We start from the raw sequence: 20290 nt of genomic DNA on the forward strand, positions 1-20290 counted from the left end.
GTGCAGATGGGAGAATCAGGGTGCTTTGTTTCGACTCGTCTTTGGACGCTTGCTCTAAGAGATCCTCACACAAGGGATTTCCTTGTACATGTTGGTGTCTCTGAAGTGATTTCCAGGCCACCGCCTGGCCCCTGCAAGGACGGTCACACTGGGCCATTGGGTGCTGCCTTGGCCTTGGCCGGCCCAGGAAGGGTCACCTGCTCATCATTGCTCTCTAGGAGTTTCATTGTCCACAGCTGAGGGGAGTGGATACATGCCCTGAGGACTCACCCAGGCCATGTTAGCCACGTCCTTAAAAAAAAAACCAGTGTCGGACTTTTTCTGGACCTTCACCAGTATTCTTTGGCGTATGCCCTCTTGCCAACAGATTGCTTGGAAAGACCTATAGCTCAATCATCGTTTCTAAGCCTCGAGGTCAATGAGGCTGTGCTTTGTTTGAAATAGAAAAAGCAATTCCTTGTCACTTTCCTTTGCACGGTGTGATTTCCTATGTTGTAAAGTCTTTGCCACATACTTCATGGAGGTGGAGGGGAGGTGCTGGCAGAGCAGGGAACCAGCCCCCAAAGCAACTGAGCCATTCAGTGAGGCACATCCCTGCCAGGCACAAGCCCCCCATGTGTCGGAGGAGAAGGAGACAAAACTCGCAGGAACATTTCCGGGATCCCAGACACGGAAGGGACCTGGCAGGGTCTCTGGCAATTCCTGTGAACAGTTTTCAGGGGCAGAACCCGAGGTCTCACTGTGCAGGATTCCTGCACGTTTCTTCCACACCTCTTGCCCCGCTGCCGCCATTCCCCGAAGGATCCAAGTGATGCAGCTCTGCCGGCCTTGGTCCTCCTCATCCCGGAGAGCCCCAGCTGAATTCCTCCGGGCTAGTTCTTACGGATTATTCCCTTGTAGAAGCTTTACTCCCACGTGCCATGCATCATTTCATAAACTTTCACTTACATACAATGTGTTCAATAAACATCTATTGCATTAATAATTAATTACTGTAATTAATAATTCATTGTTAACGTAATAATAATGTAAGTAATAATTAATGTACTACATAATTCGAGGCATCAGTGCAGTGTTTGGAATAAGAAGCTGCTGTGAAACTGTTAATATTTACCTTGCTCGACGTCACTCCGCTAACCATAGCTCCAGAGCGATACAGCGACAACTTTCAGAACCTGCTTAGCACGTTCTGAGCAAGTTGTACTTTGGAGAAGGTGAAGGGTCTGCTTCTCAATGACGCAGAGTAGCATTTCACTGTTGCCCTTGGTCTGTCCATTTTCATCAGGGTAAGTGATACTGAAAAGAGGCAAGAACCGAATCTTTTTTTTTTTTAAGATTTTATTTATTTATTTGACAGACAGAGATCACAAGCAGGCAGAGAGAGAGAAGGGGAAGCAGGCTCCCCGCTGAGCAGAGAGCCCGATATAGGGCTTGATCCCAGGACCCTGGGATCATGACCTGAGCCAAAGGCAGAGGCTTTAAATCACTGTGCCACCCAGGCACCCACCCTGAAGCATTTTTTAAAGGAGAATATCGAAAAACAGGGCCTGCAGGCGTGCCGGTCTCCAGCTGACTTTGCTGCCCCAGCTAAATGCCGTGAGGGTGCGTTGTCTTTCCTTGAGCAAAATGGTAGCTGTGTCCCCTACCATTCATGCCTCAATACCCAACAAGCCCGGGCTGGGACCCGTCCCGTGAGCCACATGCGGTTCTGATTTTTAGTCTAGAGGTTGTATTCATTCAAAACTTTGTGGACACCCTGTTCACCTGAAGCGAAGGTCTGTCTCCTTCGGAGAATACTCTTCGTGTGTATGGGTACGTGTACTTGCTACTGTGAGGTCAACCAGGTAACTCGCACAGGCAAGTTCTGCGTTGGAAGTTCACGGTCGTTTGGAGGAAGATGGCCCCAGATATGGCCGCGCTAGATGTCTGTCTTCAGAGCCTCTGTCTCAGATCCAGTCAGGTTTCAAATCCCCACCAATGCGTCTCTGACTGTCTCTAAAACTCTCCCTCTCTCATGCCACTATCTTCTCCCTCCTTAGACATCTCCCTCCTGTGATTCGTCTCCCGGATGCCCTCTTGGCCCTATTCAATGCAGGACCAAAGCACTGTTTTTAAAAAAAAAAAAAAACAAACTAAATCTGGTCATGTCATTGTCTTGTTTAAAACCTTTTTTTTTTTTTTTTTTAAGATTTTTTTTGTTTCTTTATGAGAGAGAGAGAGAGAGAGATGGATTCCCCCATTGAACTCAATCCCAGGACCCTGAGATCATGACGTGAGCTGAAGGCAGATCCTTAACCAAGTGAGCCACCCAGGCGCAACCTTGTTTAAAACCTGTCAATGACTCACCTCTGCCTTGGATTAAAATCCAAAACCCTTAGCATGGCTTTGCACACAGGTCCTCTTCCCACCACCCCAGTGCACCCTGCAGCCACCTTCTCTGTTATTTCTCAGGCTCCAGCCACACACCCAGGTCCCTGGTGTGTGCCCTGTGCCTGGGCCACCCCTGCCTCTGGCCCTGGCTCCAGGCTGACTTCTACTTACCCGGCAGCCTTAGCTGAGATGTCACTTCCTAAAAAAAGCCTTTGCTGAGCTCCCAGGTCAGCTCGGGTCTTACTCTTGTAAATTCTCCTTGCGTTGTCCACATGCATGTAGAGGTGTTTGCCACAGCTGTAACCACACAGCAGTGCGCATTATCTACAGTCCCTACAAGAAGGCAAGCTCCATCAGGACAAAGACTGTTTTTCTCGTGCATCTGGGTCTCCCAAACAGGTGGCACAGATAAGATGTTGAAAAGTAGCTTTTAAAATAACATCACTCTCTCTCTCTCCATCTATCTCTACAAGTGAATAAATAAAATCTTAAAAAAAATAAAATTAAATTAAGAATGAGGGGCCCCTGGGTGGCTCAGATGGTTGAATATCAGACTATTGATTTTGGCTCAGGTCATGATTTCAGGGTTATGAGATCAAGCCCTGTGTGGGGCTCCATGGGCTGGGTGTGGAGCCAATTTAAGATTTTCTCTCCTCCAGGTGCCTGGGTGGTTCAGTGGGTTAAGCCGCTGCCTTCAGCTCAGGTCATGATCTCAGGGTCCTGGGGTCGAGTCCCGCGTTGGGCTCTCTGCTCGGCAGGGAGCCTGCTTCCTCCTCTCTCTCTCTCTGCCTGCCTCTCTGCCTACTTGTGATCTCTCTCTGTCAAATAAATAAATAAAATCTTTAAAAAAATAAAATAAAATAAAATAAAATAAAAGATTTTCTCTCCTCCCTCTGTCCCATCCCCCACCCCCCTCTCTAAAAATTAAAATAAAATAAAATTTAATTTAATTTAAAAAAATGATTAAATGGCAGTGGGCAAACAGACTGAAATCAATCATTGGCATTGAAAGGGCTTTGTCAATTAAAAGCCGATTATTACAAAGGTCACTGATGCTTAAAAATGGACAGGGAACAGGGGACACCTTTGGGTCCAGTTGAAATATTGAGTATCTCTGTGTGTCAGACCCTGAACCAGACACATCTTTTCCTTCCAGTTGTCCACGGTCTAGTGAGGGAGGCACACACATAAGTGTAAATGTATCCCATATATACTTTTACGTTGCATGGATTCAATTATTTGTGCTTTACACCCCACACAAAGAAGACATTCCACAGGTCATATTTTATGCCGCAGGATGTCGGCATGACTTGGCAAATCTCAATGCTCTATGCCCTCAGTGAGGCTGGGTTCCTGCAAGCATCTTTCCCCAGTGAAGTATACCCTGGTACTTGCAGAAAGGTACTTGTCTTTGCAACATGGACTTGATCTCGAGTCAACTACTTCACCTGGTGCTCAACGGAAGCAAAGACGATCTACTTCCGGGCCAAAGGGCGAAAAAGCAGTGAGTAGAATTCAGTAGAAGGGGGAATTGAATGCAATGAAGTCTCAACAAAGGCCTTAGCTGATCCCACTGGGAGCCCTGGAGCTGGGATCGCCCACAGGAGCTGTCCTGATTCCATGCAACGGACTGGACTTTTGAATCCCCACACTGACCAGCCATCGGATACAGGATGCCCCAGTCATGGGAGCAACCTTAGATGAAAAGCCTCCTTTGGGGAGAAATTCAGCCACAAGCAACAGTAGGAAACCTTTGGGGAAGGGGGGCAGGGAATAAGTGCCTTCGCCCTGAAAGTGGGACCTGGCGGGGAAGAGAAGCAAAGGATTCTAGACCCCGGCTCGCTTCCCAATAATACAATCGTCTTCCGTCACCCACCGGGGCTGACTGGTGAGTAAAGGCATGTAGAGATGTTCTGTCCCTTCAAGAGAGAGTTAAACGTATTTCCCTAAGATGAAACTATATGGGTGATTTTGCCCTTAGAAATACGAGTGGTGAGTATAGATGAGTATCAGGGAGTTCTGTGGTTCTGGGCAGTGCTGTGGGCCAAAGCTCCTTGCTCCCTTCCTATCTTCTGGTTTTTAGAAGAGCTACTTGTCCTCAGCTTAAATGTAAGGATGACCACCAGGGAGGCTCCCACAGCTTCACGTGGCCACCAAGATTTCGCCTCAAGCCCGGCAGAGCTGCGGCTGGGTTGGCGCAAGAAGAGCAGATCAGATCGACATACCGCCTGTCTGTCCTGGCTCTTTGAAGAATCCAGGTGCTCCCAGAGTCAGGCTCAAACTATTCATCTAAGTGGCCAGGCCTGAAGCAGGGACAGGTTCTCCATCTTTGCCCACCGATGATACGTACAGTTGCGTACAAACACTCTGTTCTTAATACATTTCCCTTTCGGCAACACACTGCATGCTGTTTTCCCAGAGCTCCAGTCCGTCCACTTTCCTTCCCTCCTCCCTGCCTTCTCTCCCAATGGCCTCGCTGATGGAGTAACGGGACCACCACAATGGGAGCACCTATTGCCCTACAAGGGATGAGAAGGTCAGGTAGGTGTGGCTCTGCCACCTGCCGCCGCACCACCCTAACACAACCCCTCTCCAGGCCAAAAGCAATCAGATGGTCAGCTTCTTCTTTTCCGAGCTCATTCCAGAATCCCTCAAAGCTCTTACATCTCTCCAGAGACGCTGTAAAACCTTTGTCACATATCTGGAACTCCTTTCCCGTCCGGACCAGCCTGCCATGTTTTAAAGCCTAACAGTGCCGTATTGGGGTCTGGATGGAATCCAGAATCACAGAGGCACTGAAAAATTGGGCAAACTTTCTGGAAAGACACTTAGCTAAGAGATTTTTGTTCTTTTTCGGTCTCACTATATGCAGCTTCTTGTCACTCAGAAGAATTGGCAGCCTCTTTATGCTCACATGTCTTCACTGGAAATGAGTCCAACTTAAATCTATTTCTTTTGCCCTCACCACGAAGCCACACTCCCAGCTCTCTATTCAAACACATATTGGGCACCTGCTGTGTGCCAGACTCTATCCTGGGTTCTGGAGACGGAGACATCAGAGAGACACTGTTTATATTGTAAGTCTGTCCCATTCCAGGACAGAGCACTGTGAGGGGTGCCCCTTGAGCTAAAATGACAGGAGGGACCCCTTGCCCTGAGAAGCGACTGCCTGGGCCTACTGCTCCCCAATACCTAGCCCCTGGTCGCCTGTGGATGATGGGCATCAAAATGCAACTGAGGGACTGAATTTGTAATTTTCCTTAATTTCTATTAACTTTGATTTTAAAACGAAGACCTGCTTCCATTACTGGAAAACTTGTAAGTATACTTGGAACACCATGAGACTGTGGGTCTGCCTTTTGAACTCTAAATGTTGGGAAGTATAAGTAGCGATCGAGTCTTCCCAATAAAAATTGATCATCCACACTGAGATGTGCTATAAAGTGTAAAACACACATTGGATTTCTGAGACATAGTGTGAAAAGAAGACTATAAAATGTCCCATTAATAATGTATGTTTAATACGAAGACTATAAAATCTCCCATTAGTAATGTATGTTTAGTATGAAAAGAAGACTATAAAATGTCCCATTAGTAATGTATGTTTATTACATGTTGAAATAACAATACTTTGGATATATTGGGTTGTATTATATGTGTGTGTATACATATGTATATGTATACACATATGTATATACATATATTCATATGTGAATATATATATTTGAAGATTTTATTTTTCATTTCTTTGAGAGAGAGATAGAGCATGAGTAGCAGAGAAGGACAAAGGGAGACAGAGAAGCAGACCCCCTACCGAGCAGGGAGCCCGACACAGGGCTCGATCCCAGGATCTTGGGATCATGACCTGAGCAGAAGGCAGATGCTTCACCGACTGAGCCCCTCGGTGCCCAAATAAAACATATTTTTAAAATTAATTACCTGGGGTTTTATTTTCACTTTTGAAACTGGCTTCTAGAAAAAAAAATTGTTTTTGGATAAGTTAAAATTATATACATGGTCCATGTTATATTGGATAGTAGTATTCTAGAAGAAGAAAGAGATGAGGAAATTAAAAAAATTAAAATTCTGTGTGGTTATGTGTGCGATAGACAAGTGAGGAACCAAAGGGGTAGGGTATCTCCTCCTGGGGATATATAGGAGTTCGCTGGCCTATGGAATTAGAGAGGAGAGAAAAGGGTGTTCTGTCCAACAGCTTGACACGTGCAAGGATAAAGAAGCACAGATAAACCTCCTTGCTCGAGAACGTGAGTGAATTAGAATGTTTACTGTGATTGGCAGTCAAAGCAGGATCAGAAATTAAAGGACCTTGTGCACCCATGAAGGGAACTGAGCCTTTTCCTACAGACAATAAGGAGCCGTTGAGATTCTTCAAGGAGGGGCGCCTGGGTGGCTCAGTGAGTTAAAGCCTCTGCCTTCAGCTCAGGTCATGATCTCAGGGTCCATCGGGCTCTCTGCTCAGTGGGAAGCCTGCTTCCTCCTCTCTCTCTGCCTGTCTCTCTGTCTGCTTGTGATCTCTGTCTGTCAAATAAATAAATAAAATCTTTAAAAAAAAACAAAAAGAGAGAGAGATACTTTAAGGAAAGTGGTGGAGTGGGGATTGAAAACAAGCAGGGGTCTCCGAAGACCATCTTCCACCCGCAGCCCCGGGGCCAAAGGGAAGGTTAGTGAAGCGGGTGAGAGGTAGGAAGGAGTGATCCAGACTGCCGCCCCACCAGGGGAATAACAAAGTCAGGCACAGACAGGAGTTCTCAGAAAAAGAAGGAATTTTATATTCGTGGTCACGTGACTGCCTTTTCTGGAAAAAAGATCAAGTTCTTCTTAGAAAGTGTACACCAAACCTGGGAAAACAGACTTACGCATTTGGGAAGGCGAGTTGCAACCAGAGAACCCGGAAAATATGAGCTTCTGACAACCCAAATCAATTAATTTATACCCCGTGGCATGAAAAAGGCAATTACAGAAGGAAGAAGAACCTGGCCACATTGCGAAGACAGATTTTCCAGGATTACAGCCAACCTTGACTTTCTCCTGATCCTGTTTAATCGACTGCTCAGTGTGGTCAGGCCTCCCTCTCCTGTGCTTGGACTTGGGACCCTTTGGGCAAATGGCTTTTGAATACAAATATTCTAGTTCTTTTTCTCTCGTTAGCTGCAGACTTCATTATCAGTGCTAACCTCATTTCATGACCAATTTACATTTACTTTCCTTCCAGGAGGTCATAGGTTTGTGTTGTTTTGTTTTGTTTTACAAGGAAATGTAAGTCGCTGTGTATATCTGCTTTTCCATGAAGCACCTGCCGTTTGGGAATTACGTGTCATTCTCTATCTCCCAAGAAGGATCCAATGAGTCAGAATTTAAAATGTGTAAAATGCCTCAGGCTTCTTAGAAGAATAATGTTCTGGAGGTAAAAATAGAAATACAGATTTATAAGTATCACAGGAAATGCCCCGGGTTTGATCAACACAAATGGTGAGCAGGTATCCAGCAGCTTCTTGGCACACGTTCCAGAGCAGGAGTCAGGAGGCTGGGTCGCGGTCCTACTGTGCGCCCGGCCTCTGTGCCAAATGGGCCATTCACTTCATGGCCCCTGACTTGCACTTCCTAGAGTGGGAAATTAAAATACTATCTGTCCTCTATACCCCAGGGGCCTGTAAGGCGAATGGAATAAAATATCTCCTCTAAAACACTTTCCCCTGCGCATCACCAGAAGTGGCACATATTTGAGGACAATAATCATGATTCTGGAGGCTGGTGTCCCTGTTGTTTATACTTTCCACGCCCGGCACATACCTGGGCTGGATCAGTGTTTTGTTTTGTTTTGTTTTGTTTAAGGTTTTATTTATTTATTTGACAGAGAGAGACATAGCGAGAGAGGGAATACAAGCAGGGGGAGAGAGAGAGGGAGAAGTAGGCTGCCCCCGAGCAGGGAGCCCGATGTGGGGCTTGATCCCAGGACGCTGGTATCCTGCATGATCTGAGCCGAAGATAGATGGTTAATGGCTGAGTCACCCAGGTGCCCCTCTTTTATGAATTCTCAAAGCCCTCTTCTTTCATCTCCTATAGACGTATCTTAGTCTCTGATTTTTTTTTTCTTTTTCTTAAGGTTTTGTTTATTTATTTGAAGGTGGGGAGAGTGGGGAGGGGCAGACGGAAAGGGAGAAGCAGACTCCCGTCTGAGCAGGGAGCCCCACACGGGGCTCGATCCCAGGACCCTGAGATCATGACCTGAGCCAAAGTCAGACACCTAACAGACGGAGCCCCCCAGGTTCCCCAGTCCCTGAGCTTTCAAGACCGGCCCTCCAGGCTGATTGTTCACCCAGACTCACGTGTGAGTCAGGTGTCGCCTCAAGTTTAGTTCCATCTATGTGCTGTTTGCCTGACCTTTGTTTCTCGTTCCTCCCAGTCTGGGATCTAGAAAATCTGTGACCTCCCTCTTCTTTTATACACCCACATGCGACTAAAATTTCAGTTCGCACTTCAACACTTCTTGTGGTTTCCTTGTGCTTTTTTTTTTTTCCTACATATCAGCAAATTGTTTTCCTCATTGTCAGAAAACCTCTCTTTCTCTCTCCTTCTTTTCTACAGTCGGCTTCTGCCACCGCCCCCCATCTCTCTCATCATGCGGTTTCTCTTTTAGGTAAACCCTAAACCTTCTCTCCTTCCCCACCTTCAGCACCTCAGCGCCTGTATAACACGCGGCCGTGCACTGATTGTTTCCTTCTGGGTTGGGGCCAATATCCGTGCTATATCATGGTATGTGAGGATCACAGAGTTATTTGGTCTCTAACAAGTTCTGAAAATACAAAGCGTTTGGGAAAGGGCAAGAAGGAAAAGATGGGCCTCCATTTAGAAAGCACACTCAGGGGCGCCTGGGTGGCTCAGTGGGTTAAAGCCTCTGCCTTTGGCTCAGGTCATGATCCCAGAGTCCTGGGATCGAGCCCCGCATCGGGCTCTCTGTTCCACAGGGAGCCTGCTTCCTCCTCTCTCTCTCTGCCTGCCTCTCTGCCTATTTGTGATCTCTGTCTGTCAAATAAATAAATAAAACCTAAATAAATAAATAAATAAAAAGCCCACTCAGTGCTTCTGTAGCAAACAGGAATGCCGTCACAGGCTCTCAAGCACTGATGAGTGTTCCTCTCTCCATACAGAATGTATCTCAGGATGCCAGGAGTTCGTGGTCTTTTGTATCTTACTTACTTGCACAGTGCTCCTCTCGGTGTGGTTCCATTGTTCCAGGCCAGCCAGAAGACAGAAAAAGATGAGAAGGAGGATAGCTCTAACAGTAACAACGAATATTTCTAGAGATTTCACCAGATAAGCCAGGCATCCTTCTAAGCACGGTGGCCTCCTTTCAGCCTCTAGCGATCCTGGGACACGGGCACGACTCTGATCCTGACGTTATATCGAAGAATGTCGAGGCATCGAGTTTAAGTAACTTGTCCAAGTTATGTCGCTAGTAAGAGACGGAATATAAAGGACGTAAAAACCGCATTAAATTCACCGCTGTTTCTGCAAAAGAGGTTGATCCCCCGTACCAATGGGCTTACAGCATCTTCCAGTGTGTTTTGGGGAAGGAAGTCCCAGGCAACATGGCAATTGTATCAAACATGCACGGTAGCTCTAAGTGTTGGAGGTAAAATGCATCCGCGCAAAAGAACCGCTAATTGAAGAGAGAAAACTGGTTTCATGACCAGGTACTGGAAGTCAAAGTTTAGGGTTTTCTACCCCAAAGCCTGTGTCATCATAATGTGATAATAATGCTTTCTGATGGAGGTACTAGTAGTTCAAATCCGTGGACAACAGAGGTCACATGGTAGGTACCGTTTCACACTGGAAACCAAAGGGACAACAGATTGGGATTATGGTGCTAAGATGTTACGGTGCTAAAATGCATATGATCAGATCTGTGTTACTGAGTCCATTGTCATTTCACTGCCCAACATTTCCTTCTGTTTCCATGGGACACTTCAGATGCATAAGGAGGGAATGAAGAGGGAGAGTTGGTTTTCACATTGGAATGTAGAAACACACACCTTGGGGCTAAATCATCATAAAACTTCAAAAACATCCAAAGTCATGAATTGAATAAGCCCTCCTGCAAAGAAACCCACGGCCATTACTCAGACATTGACACACTTCCCAGCAGTGGTTTCCCATTCATGAACATAATGATGACCATTCCTGAAGCCTTCCCCAAATTTGCCCAACAGGTGAGCCCCTACTCATCCCTTAAGCTCCTGCTCATTTAATACCTCTTGGGAAAATCTTTCATCCCCCTAAGCAGTATGAGACATACCTTCCTCTAATATCCCAGCAGTGCTTTGGGCTTCTTTATTAGAGCAGTTACCATATTGCATTATAATCCTTTCTTTATTGCACTGCTGTGAATAGACTGCGAGTATTTCCAGGACAGCAGCCCCATTGTACAGAATCTATGTTATCGATCTCCAATATTCAGAGCAACAGGATTACTGTGTAGCAAACATTCAGTAAATACACGGAGAGATGAATGAAATCATGAATGAACACATATATTGGCCAACCGTCTTCCACCTTTCAATTACTTTAAAGCACCTGTTCTAACCATAGTTGTACCAGAGTTTGGTCAGCAAAACAGATCCACAATGAGTGACACAAGATAAGAGATTTATTACAGGCATGAGACCTCACCCAATTGTGAAAGCTGATTAAACAGTGTAAGGCTATCGCTTCATCTGATGCCAGGGCTGAAGTTTGCTGTGCAGGCAGTCGAGAAAGAAAAATGGATGTGAAGCAGGGGAAGAAAAGACAAACTGGAACCCACGAGAATGAACTGGTACACATGTCTGCTTCCAGCTTCAATAATGCAGATGATACTGGTGACTTTTACCATGAAGTCGCATGTGTACCTTGGCCAAGAGTCAGCGCAGCCGGCAGAAGAGATCTGACACCAGCTAAAGAAGCGGCAGGCATGGTTGCTGCTCCCTGCCAACAAGGCAAGCCAACAGATCATGAGCTACAGCCATGCCTGATAATCCAACACTGACCTTCCAAATCTGGCACTAATTTTTCCCAGCGTCAGCCTGAACCAGGAACCATGGGATGGGGGGTGGGAATTCTGGGAAATGTAGTTCTAGTTTAGCCAGGTTGACAAGACACAGTTACCACAATAGATATCCCCTCAACAGCTGACCCGCGTGAAACCTGAGCCCCACTTTGACAACTGAACTTCCATCCTAATTAGGACACAAGAACATGAGGAGGAGAGAATCAGAAGAACCAGAGAAGGCAATCACCAGGCAGCTATGGTGGTTTGCAATATTGGCTCCAATCTCTCACTCCTCCCTGTATCCTTGATTGCCTGATGGTGTGTACGTTGTACATTCCGGAGCCTTGACTTTGGGCATGGCCATGTAACTTCATTTGGCCAGTAACATATGAGTAGAAGGGAAAATGAGTTAGACTGGAGCCTAGGTTAGGAGGCTGCACATGTTTCCACTTGCCCTCCTGCTCTTTTGCTATTTCTGTGAGAAGATCGTTTTCAGGCTAGCCCACTGATCCTAGAAGGAGTATCCGAAACACAGGAAGCCACACAGCACCAACGCAGCTACAGGAGCACTAATGATTCATGGTTGTTTTAAGCTCTGTGCAGTGGCATTGTTTATTACAAAACAATAATGAATCAATGCAACTCAAAGCAGATGGGAGAGGGGGCCACTTGGAGGCCTCTGTCTGAGCAGCCAAAGCTCAGCTTTTGCGTGAGCATCAATGCCAGCCACGCAGTCCTCTGCTCACCTGCCGTTCTTCTGTCCAAACCTTTGCAACTGTCTCTGGGCAGGGAGCCATGTGGAGTAGGAAGTGTGGCTCTCAGGGGAAAGAGAGAAAAGAAGACATCTCTGATGCGGGCCAGCCATGGCACAGAAGGGAGATACATCAGTCTGCAAATTCGATGAAACCAGAGTTAGGGTGTGCACAGAGGAGGTCAGGACTTGGTAGGGCTCGGAGTTTTTCTAAAGCGATTTTATTTTCAGGTGTGATTTGGCGATGGACAGCTGAGGAGCTGGTATGTGCACAGCAGCTGCATAAACAGCTTCTTCTGATGGTTTCCCACCACCTGCAGGATAAGGGCCAATTGCCTCAACAGAGCAAACAAGGTGCTTTTCGGACCTGGCCTCCTTGCACTTTCAGAGACCTCTCCAGCCCCTCCTTGTTACTCCTTGTTACTTGTTACTCCTGTTTTCTCACACCTGTAAGTTCTCCTTGTCTAGAATGTTCTTCTCTCTTCTTTACCTGGCAAGCTCCTACTCGTTCTTCAGGGGCTACCAGAAATGTTCTATTTTCTTTGCGGTTTCCCCGTTTTCCACGACCAGCCTCCTAGCCCACTCAAGGCAGAATCATTGCTCCTCCAACTACTGTCTTGGGCATGGTGCTGCCTCCTCCACTAAATTGTGACTTCTCATAGGCAGGGAATGTTTCTCCCTCACCACTACAACCGTCTTCGGTGTCTAACTGAAAGCCTGGGCTGGGCAAGGTGAGCAGTAGATTATAGTCATTGAGATTCAGTTGCTAAGATACTTTCCGAGAGGACAAAACTTGTTCTCTGCTGAAGCTTGTGTAGTTATCCCAAAAGGTGACCTCCTACGGTTTTGTTGATAATCACCAGATGTCAAGGCAAAGACGTGGATATTTCAATTCTTTTTAGGAAGGAGGTCCGCTGGGAACAAGAGAAGAGCCTGAAACTTAAAACACACCAAAAAAAAAAAAAAAAAAAAATCTCAAACACATAAAGCAATTAAATTCCTGTCTAGTGCAAAATAGCTTAACAGAAACCCATTTTAAATGGGCCACTTAAATAAATGCTCAGAGGACATGTGCTTATCAGGGTTTCCACTTGGCTTCAGAGCCTGCCCTCTCAAACATCGACATTTTCTTTTTCCAGAATGCTGTCTCATTTCCCAAACACCGCTCCTTAAGCTTTCAACCCTTAAAAAAGCTGAAGCAATGTTTTTGCCTTTCTAAATTCACAATAGAGGAGTCAAAGCCCTATGCTGGGGAGAAGGCAGGGAGGCCTGCTCTTCTTTTGGTTTTAGATGCCACAGAAAGGAAGCTCTGTCTGTCACTGACCTTCACGCTTTGCCCACAGAGAGGCCTCATCACTTCCCATGTGTAGGAGAAGACTTGCACCCTATCCAGGGACGCCCGGTCTCAGAGCAATCTGCAAATTCCGCCATCCGCGGCCTTGTAGGCGCCGTCGATAGGGGGCGAGAGAGAGAGAGCACCTCTGTGGCCGCAGGAGCCACAGAAGGAACGTGCTCCTTTCTCCTAGCTTTCTGTTCCTTACAGGCTCTGGTAGCTTCTTCACCTCTGCAGCAGCAGATAAATATTTCAACATTTGCAATGGTTTTCAACATTTGCAGAAAAGAGCTTACTGTACCTTCCATCCCCATAGACCCAAGCCACATCCCCTAGAAAGGGTCTTGAGTATAAATTCCACAAGAATCTACATCGATGTTTAAAAAAATCCCAATCTCTTCACTTTGTTCCTCGAGCCCTAGAGGTGGTTGCTACTTCTGCAACACCCTGAAACCTTTGAATTATCTTTTTGCTCCTCTCGATTATAACTACATAATGACTTTATACCTAGCTAATCACTCTTGATATTAAATTCTGTTTAAGTAACTGGTGTGACTTCTGTCTCCTGAATGGACCCTGGCTGATAAGGGGCTGGCATCTGAAAATACTTCAGCTGCCTCTTCTCTCCTCTGCACCTACTAGAAGGCTTCCTATGGTGCAGATGTCCCTGTTAGGATGTCCTGGTTGGCAGGCCTGGTGCATACCCCTTCCTGCGATGGCTTCATGCTCCCCAGCCAGTCACCACTGCAGCATCCCTTCTGATTACGGGGGTCTCATGCTCATGTCCCCCGCACCCACCTTTGCACCATAGCTCACAGCCTGGGCTTCTGCTCTGGTCTTCCTAGGGTCTTCCCTAGCCTATCTTAAGTCCCCTGGTTGTTAACAACTGGCTCTGGTGGTGGGTGTGTGTGTGGAGGGGTCCCCTGTTTTATAGCTTTTGCTGATTTCGGTGGTGTGCAAACACTCCCACGATGGCCAGTTTCACGGAACGTGGAACTGGGGAGAGATGCACAGTAACACTTCATTATACAGCACTTTCACTCTATAGGTAAAACAGGCAATCTCAAGAGCATGCATAATAGGAACATGTAGTAAAATAATAGAAAGTGATGATGATGATTTATCTCCTTGTTCTTAACCTACTTTTTTAAATTGTAATTTCATCTGACTTTAATTATTAATGGCTCTGTTTACAACCAGGTCACAGATCTTCTGAAAACTTAACAATTAGCTTCCACCAACCAATAAGAGCTAGCTTTAGTACACCACGACCAGGAGCCATATCTGCAAAGAGTCCCCACCTCCCTGGGCATCCATGCAATCCTGGGTCCATGCAGAGCAAGCACAGCAGGGGAGCCACCTCCCTGGGGTTCAATCCAGGTTGCCATTCTATTTCATCCCATCGTCCCGGCTGCACACCCCAGATATAAATCAATGATGTGGGGGACCAACCTGCAAATTGTACAAATACAGATAACCCAGAATTCCAGGGATCGTGGGGCTTTCTGCACCTTTGCCCAGAACTGCTTTGAGGGTTTTCCTTTTGTAAAAAGTCATCAGTTGACTGGAGAAAGAAAATGTATAAGAGGACAAATCAGAAGAAGGGCAGGGGCAGGGGATGATTTGGAGCAGTGGAAATTTCTACTCTTGGGCCTGGATGCTAGACCTTGGTCAACCTTGAATAAGACCTACCAGCTCTTTTACTTCAGAGCCACAAAGTCCCCACAAGTCTCTGAAGGTCAACTTGTCTTTTCAGCAAACTTGGTATCTGAAACCTCCCCAAGGTTTTTACCCTTCCAGGACTCAAACTCAGGAAGCAGAGTTTAGGTTCAAGTTCATTTCCCTCTCCAGGACCCACTAATATCGTTATTTCTCTCACTTCCCATTTATTACCTTACCTCCCCCATTTCTCAGTAGCTCAGAAAATCTCTATTTTTTTTTTTTTTAAGCCTGGAAATTTTGCAAATAAATCCAAGGAAACTCTTCTTTTTGGCTTTCTGCTTACCTTATCTGAATCAATAAACAGTAGGGATTTAACTATTCAAAGCAAAGAAAGAGAACACAAAGATGAAACTAGTTAATATTTCTGTGATGGCTTCTGGGAGTCTCAAAGATGACAAATATTAACTATTGAGATTGTAAGGTGAAATCCTATTTTTTTTTTAAGATTTTATTTATTTATTTGACACAGAGAGATCACAAGTAGGCACAGAGGCAGGCAGAGAGAGAGAGAGGAGGAAGCAGGCTCCCCGCGGAGCAGAGAACCCGATGCGGGACTCGATCCCAGGACCCTGAGATCATGACCTGAGCCGAAGGCAGCGGCTTAACCCACTGAGCCACCCAGGCGCCCTGAAATCCTATTTAAATTTTTGATTCTTCTATAAAGAAGACCCTTGTGCTGGGTTCCCCACTGCATCAAATGTCTTTGGTGAAATGTTAATGTATACTGATTGTATCTCAGGGATCTCTTGATGCAAATGCTTGGCTTGATCAAAATCCAAATGGTAGAATGTGGACCAGAGTTAACACTTGAATAGTAAGATATCAAGTTGTAACCTTGAATTAAACCCAGTAACAAATTAGTTGCTTATTTTGCAAGTCAGTTCAGGCCTATTCATAGCTACTTTTTAAAAATTTTATTTATTTAGTTTAAGTGATCTCTCCACCCAACCTGGGGCACGAACTCATGACAAAGATCAAGAGTCGCATGGTCCTCCAGCTGAGCCAACTGGGCACCCCAAGAGCTAATGTTTTAAAATTCTTGCACGTGCTAGGTACGGGGCCAAGGGCAGCTAGCGAAGGAGGTAGGCACTATTTTATACCCATTGTACAGGTGGGGATATGGAAGCACTAAATGTAACCTGCCTAAGGTCACACAGTTAGTAATGGCAGAGACAGGAATTTAACCCATCCAGTCTGATGTAGGTATGCTGAGATTATTGTCATTTTTACCAATGAGGAGAGTGTGGCTCAGTAGAGGTGAAGTGACCTGAACATGTTCCACAGCTAGGAAGTGGCTGAACTGAGACCTGAACTCTAGCACTGTCCATCTCTGACATGCTACTTCTTAACCGCACTGCTCCGCATGGAGAAGCAATGATGGAGAGTCCCCAGGCACACATTACTGGGATTACACTTAACTACTGCAGAGGCTTATTATGCATTTTCATCTTCTTAGTGCTTTCTAATTAAAAAGGAAGGGAGTGGAGAGATCTTTTTGCTCTCTAACTTCTGTTTTCTCTGCATGGAAAGCAGAGGGCCCCCAACGAGAACCTTTGCATAATAGAGCTTATTGTATTGCAATCAGCTGTTTAAGTGCAGACTTCTCTGAGGTCCCTTTTTACTGGAGAGAGTTAATTAACAGCACAGCCACTAATGACTTACCCATGCTCAGCCTTGATTGCAAAGAATATATGAACGTACTAAGTCACCTTAAAGTCTCAAAGTGTGCCCCTACTGTAGCCAGATTTAATTAATGATAATCATAGTAATAATATTAATACTGTTTAACATCAATTGAGTGCTTACTGAGGACCAGATACTCTGCTAGGTGATTTTTATTTAATCCTCACAAGGATTTCAATGTGAAGCAGACACTACTACTATTTTCCCTCTGCACCTTGCTGAGGGAAAGCCAGAGGTGAAGGTTCAGCGAATGGGACAGAGCACACCGCAGGTGCCTGCCACCCTGGGCTAGTACCCTGAGCCTTGAGGGCCTCTATGCCTCCAGCAATGGGGATAATAAGTCAGTTCTTTTTATAGTGAACAGGACACCCACTGACTCACAAAATCATGAGTCATGAAATCTAAGAAATGGGGAAAAAAAAAAAAGACCCTTCCAGCAATAAACTGAAGTCACAGACCATTTGACTATAAGGAAAACTAAGCAAGACTCTTGAGTTTGGGAAAAGGGTGGCGAAGGCCAAAGCAAGTAGCAATCCACCCTCCCAGCGGGTGCCCCCATGACTGAGACTTGGACAAGGCAGAAGATGGGTGGTCTCTGAGGGGCCGAGCACAAACTCAGCTGAGAGGTTCAAACCACCAACTCTTTCAGCTAAGGCTGGTCCTTCCTGGCACAGGAAGGGCCTGGTACCACTCTCAGGTGGAGTGGTTGCTGGGGCGTGAAACACAGATCATGGAATTGGGAGACTGCACTCAGACCCCCTTCTTTTGGTCTTTTATGCATGACTTCACGACCTACTTCCTCTACCTAGAATATTCCTTTGGGTCCCTCACATCCTTCTCCCCAACTCCTGAGACACTTTTAGTGTCAGCTTTAAAGCTTCTTTTTTTTCATGGAAGCCTGACTCCCAGAGGAGGTGACACATGTCAGCTCCCCTGTGTCAGGGGAACCTCTCTGATGTATATAACAACGGGAATGTCTATTTGTGTAAGTGTTGATTAAATAAGTTTCCAATGCCTGATTGCAAATTCTACATGTTCTACCTCTAGTCTAGTACAGAGCCTGACACATAACGGACATTCATAAAAAGTGATTGTATTAGTTGCCTAGGGCTGCCTTCGTGAAGTACCAAAAATTGGGTGGCTTAAAAATGATAGGAATTGTCTCACGGCCCTGGGGGCCAGAATCTGAAGTCAAATTATGGGCAGAGCCATGATCTTTCTGATGGCTAGAGGGGAAGAGTCCCTCTGGCCAGTTCTGGCTTCTGTCATTTGTGGCAACTCTCTGTGTATGTTCCCTGGCTCATAGATACATCCCTCAGTCACTTCTCCCTGAGTGTCCTCACACTGACTTCCCTCTGCACATATCTGTTTCTGTGTTTAAATTTCCTTTCCCTACCCCCAAACAAAACGTCCCACATACTTATTACTGACCCAACAAATTGGTGCAAAGAGAGAGTAACAGAAAAATTCCCCCCAATAAAACAGATCTACTGCTCAGGTAGTAGGAGTTGACAGAAAGATAGGATAGGGACACGTGACTTTGATGCAGCATGAACACGTGCCATCTCATGTGCGATCCCTTAGACACCCAGCTTGATTCTTCTCCAACGCCGCCTCTTGGAGGTGTGTCTGATTTAACAACAAATTCCCATCCCAATCCAGTGGGGCATAGGATGATTCTGCTTTTGTTTTCTGGTCAAGAATTGCTTGACCCTTGGGGTGCCTGGGTGGCTCAGTGGGTTAAAGCCTCTGCTTTTGGCTCAGGTCATGATCCTAGGGTCCTGGGATCAAGCCCCACATCGGGCTCGCTGCTCAGCAGGGAGCCTGCTTCCCCCTCTCTGTGCCTGCCTCTCTGCCTACTTGTGATCTGTGTCTGTCAAATAAATAAATAAAATCTTAAAAAAAAAAAAAAAAGAATTGCTTGTCCCTGAGGTTCTCATGAGAAGACCTGGCAAGGGACAGTCACCTGCACCCACCAAGATGGCAGAGAAAAGGACACTCCCCCCCGCTTTTTTTTTTTTTAAATAAAGGTGTCACTCATGTTGGATTAGGGCCTACACAAAGGAATCTATTTCTTTATCAGGCCCCATATAGGTACTACGGCTTAAGACTTTAATACATCCTTTTCAGGAGACACAGTAAGATCCACAACAGTAAGGAAGGGAATAAACATTCTGTGCTCTCATTTTCCTCATTTGCAACATGATGATAATACTTGTTTTGATCCCACACACATTTTTGAGATGAAATAAGTTAATGGCAATAGAATACAGCATTCCTCTGCCCACCAGTAAATCTGATTTGATGGGCCAACATGTTTGGGGGGGTTGCTTTAAGTGTTATTAGACCAATGTCTGGGTGAAATCACAGTATGGTTCAACTACCAGGAGGACAAGAGTTGCAACGTATGCAGAGCTGAGGCTTCCTACACCCTAAATCAGGGCGTGGGGTGTGACACGTGCCATGTGCTATTGAGGTAAGTGGCTCTCAGAGGCACAGAGACAAAGAGAATGGCTTCAGGAGGGACACACTGGAACTGGGATCCTGGCTCTGTGCCTCTCTTTATAAGGCTTTCTCAGTGTTACTTTCCTAATCTGTAGAATGGGCTAATAGCCCTCTAATAACCCCACCTAAGGTTATAGGGAGATTGAATGGGGTCGTTTCACAGAGGCTTAGCGCAGTGACTAGCATAATAACCAGTCACTCAATGGAAAACTGTATATACAATACATATGTAATACACGTTTGGGTTCTGCTAAAGGCCCTGGCCATGCAGCTGACAGAACTGTGGCAAAAACGGAAAACTGAAGGGTGACCTATGAGGTTGACCTGGGAGAGTCCTCTCTGGTCTCCAGCAGTCTCTCTTGCTTAGCTGGGACCGAACTGTGGAATAGCATCCGCCTTGTCTACTTTTCTTCCCTTTATCGTCTACCGCCTGGCACCCAAGAAAGGACAAAGAACTGGTGAAGAGACAATCCCCTGTCAGCGGTCAGTGTCCTGAGTCTGTGGGGACGCATGTGCAGGCAGTATCATGTGTGATGCTTGAGGGTTCCGGCTTCTTTCCAGGAGAGTGGGAGAAAGAAGTTGAAAGCAGCCCCACTGATCTCAGATTGCTCTTTGCAGTCAAAGGGAATTGTGTGAAAGGCCAGGAAAGCCAGGACATCTTCAGGGATAAGAGAACTAGGGGCTCAGAGCACCAGCTGCCCTATGAATGGGGTGACAGCCAGTGTAGCCAAGAGTGTTGGTGCTAAAACTTTTAGTAATCAGCAACAGCCATTCATTGGCTCTTTGAGATATTGGCCTTTTGGTTGGGTTTGGTTTTTTTTTAAGATTTATTCATTTATTTGAGACAGAGAGCATGCACAATGCAGAGGGGTAGAGG

This window comes from Mustela erminea, chromosome 5 (assembly GCF_009829155.1).
Source record: "Mustela erminea isolate mMusErm1 chromosome 5, mMusErm1.Pri, whole genome shotgun sequence".
In the NCBI taxonomy this organism is placed as follows: Eukaryota; Metazoa; Chordata; class Mammalia; order Carnivora; family Mustelidae; genus Mustela; species Mustela erminea.